The following is a 3,468-nucleotide window of genomic DNA, read 5'->3' on the forward strand; positions in this document are numbered from 1 at the left end:
CTCCCAAAAATTACCGAAACCTCCCAAAATGGAATGAAATCTCCCAAAATGGAATGAAATCTCCCAAAATTGAATGATACCTCCCAAAAATGGAATGATACCTCCCAAAATGGAATGATACCTCCCAAAAATGAATGATACCTCCCAAAATGGAATGATACCTCCCAAAACTTACCAAAACCTCCCCAAAAATTAATTAAATCTCCCAAAAATGAATGATATCTCTCAAAAATTAATTATACTTCGCAAAAATTACTGAAACCTCCAAAATAGAATGAAATCTCCCAAAATGGAATGAAATCTCCCAAAATGGAATGATACCTCCCAAAATGGAATGATACCTCCCCAAAAATTAATTAAATCTTCCAAAAATAAATGAAATCTCTCAAAAATTAATTATACTTCCCAAAAATTACTGAAACCTCCCAAAAATTACCGAAACCTCCCAAAAATTACCGAAACCTCCAAAATGGAATGAAATCTCCCAAAATGGAATGAAGTCTCCCAAAATGGAATGAAGTCTCCCAAAATGGAATGACACCTCCCAAAAATGAATGATACTTCCCAAAAATTACCGAAACCTCCCAAAAATTACCGAAACCTCCAAAATGGAATGAAATCTCCCAAAATGGAATGATACCTCTCAAAATGGAATGATACCTCCCAAAAATGAATGATACCTCCCAAAAATGAATGATACCTCCCCAAAAATGAATGATACCTCCCAAAAATGAATGATACCTCCCCAAAAATGAATGAAATCTCCCAAAAATGAATGATACCTCCCAAAAATTAACGAAACCTCCCAAAACTTACCAAAACCTCCCCAAAAATGAATGAAATCTCCCAAAAATGAATGATACCTCCCAAAAATTACCGAAGCCTCCCTACCTTGGGGGCAGTAGTGGCCTGAGCTGCATCTGCCGCTGGGTGCGGGGGCTCCCCCCAGGCAGAACCAGCCCGGGGGGCACGGGGAGCACTCCCGGGCCAAGGCCAGGCTGCTCCTGTTGCTCCAGGTGCCCGGGGCACACCTGAGCTGTGCCAGGGGCCTGGTGCCAGCCGGGCAGTAGTGCCCAACTGGGCACGGGCTGGGAGGCTTCTGCTGCCCCCCAGTTCCTGTGCAAACAACAAGGGAAATGTAAGAGCAGCTAAGGGTGGCGTGGTGGCATTGCAGAACCCAGTTCTCAGAGTTTTCAGCTGTTTGTGAGCAGCCCTGAGTTAAATTTTCCCCTCATTTTGTGCCTTTTCTCTATTTCAGATAATAAATATAAATATAAATAATATACATAAAAATATAAATAATATACATATAAATATAAGTATAAATATAAGTAAAGTAGAAATTGAAATACCTAAGGCTATAATTATTATTATTATTATTATTATTATTATTATTATTACTATATCATTTTAATAATAAACCTTTAAATAAAAGTTTAATAAATCCCTTGAAATTCTCAGAAGTGTGTCGCATTTGCGGGGTTCCCAGATGATAGAAGGAATGAGGAATGTGACTCCATGTTCTCAAAAGGCTAATTTATTATTTTATGATATTATATTATACTAAAGACTACTGTACTCAACCATAGTAAAGCATACAGAAAGGATACTTAGAGAAGGTTAAAAAGATAATAATGAAAACTTGTGACTCCTTTTGAAGTCCCAATACAGCTTGGCTGTGATTCACCATTGAGTTAAAACAATTGACATGAAACCAATCAAACAATCATCTGTTGGATAAACAATCTCCAACCACATTCCAAAGCAGCAAAACACAGGAGAAGCAAATCAGATAATTATTGTTTTCCTTTTTCTCTGAGGCTTCTCAGCTTCCCAGGAGAGAAATCCTGGGCAAAGGGATTTTTTTTCCAGAAAATATGACAAAAGTGAGCATCGTTTTTGTCACAACCACGTACCTCTGGCACAGACAAACCCTGCAGGGCAGGGCTCACACTGGGATTTGTCAAAGAGGTCCAAGTGGTTGCCAACAGTTCCTGGAGGACAGGCATTGCTGGGGGCATGGGGGCTGGCAGAGCCCGTGGGGCACACGTACCTGAAACACAGCACAGCACCTGGGTGGGCTTTTTGGGGTCCTCCAACGAAAGGAGGAATGATGAATCTCACTCCATGTTCTTAGATGGCTAATTTACTATTATATTATACATTATATTATACTATATTATACTATATTATACTATACTATATTATATTATACCATACTATATTATATTATATTATACTATACTGTATTAAATAATATTATACTATATTACACTATATTATACTATACTATATTATGCTATACTATACTATATTATATTATACTATACTATACTATATTCTACTATATTATACTATACTATATTATACTATACTATATTATGCTATACTATACTACATTATATTATACTATACTGTATTAAATAATATTATACTATATTACACTATATTACACTATATTATACTATACTATATTATGCTATACTATACTATATTATATTCTACTATACTATACTATATTATATTCTACTATACTATACTAAACTATATATTATACATCTCTTTGTGTAAATCCACCAGCAGGGCCTGAAGGAGGTTTTGGAGGCCACCACCAAGGTAAAACAGCTCTGAAGGCTTCCAAAATATTCCTGGTGCAAGGAGACAGCAACACCTCCGTGCTGTGTGAGCTGAGGGAACGGCAAGCAGGAAAAAGCAGCAAAAACTGCTGAAAGCAAAAGCAGTGGAAGTGAAATGCCGGCACAGACATGGAGTGGGCAGGAAACAATCCAGGCTCACCCTGCTGAGCACTCAGAGTCAGGCTGGGCCAGGCCAGGCTGGGTGCAAGCCCTCCCTGCAGGGCAGGCTCTGCAGTCTGCAGCCTCGTCCTGCCCTGGCAGAGGGTTGTGGGTCCCTGGCTGGCAGGGCACGGGGAAAGTGGCTCCAGCAGGGCAGAAATAACCAGCAGGGCACTTCAGACACAAGCCAGCTCCTAAAGAGAGAGAGATTTGAGGTCAGAAAGGGATTATGACCTGCTGAGGTCGAAATATTTCACCTCCGCTTCCACCCGCAGCAGGGAAATTTGATGGAGGTTCATCCACGCTGGGAATAAAATTCCTGCAAAGCCAGGAGGTGGTGGTGTTGGATTAGCTGAATTTAGTCCTGGAAGCAGTAAACCCCTGTGCTCTGTGCTGCTCTGATAAGAACAGAGGTGTTAAAGCACACACAGAGCCTTCAGCCTGAGCACAGCCTGTGGTGCAGGTACAGATAACAATCACCGTGCCTGGGGTTTCCAGGAAAACCAGGCTGATTCCAGCCTGAATTCAGAGGTTTTGCAGGCTGCAGATAAACTCAGTGCAAGGCTGCTGGGATGACAAGCAGCCTGAGCTGTGATCATCCCTAAAACCCCACGTGTTAAACAAAAGATGCTCGTGTTGCAACCTAAAGCGAGATCAATAATAAATCGTAATA

At 40.3% G+C, this 3,468-nt stretch overlaps 1 long non-coding RNA gene across 1 annotated transcript; it reads right to left on the bottom strand.

Annotated features, from left to right (window-relative positions):
- Nucleotides 1-915: 915 nt before the first annotated feature.
- Nucleotides 916-3,083, bottom strand: LOC141731987 (uncharacterized). Its single transcript, XR_012583894.1, has 3 exons — nucleotides 2,797-3,083; nucleotides 1,917-2,053; nucleotides 916-1,116 (listed from the first exon to the last, which is right to left on the bottom strand). It is a non-coding gene; the product is annotated as an uncharacterized LOC141731987 (long non-coding RNA).
- Nucleotides 3,084-3,468: the final 385 nt, after the last annotated feature.

The sequence above is a fragment of the Zonotrichia albicollis genome, chromosome 27 (assembly GCF_047830755.1).
Source record: "Zonotrichia albicollis isolate bZonAlb1 chromosome 27, bZonAlb1.hap1, whole genome shotgun sequence".
In the NCBI taxonomy this organism is placed as follows: Eukaryota; Metazoa; Chordata; class Aves; order Passeriformes; family Passerellidae; genus Zonotrichia; species Zonotrichia albicollis.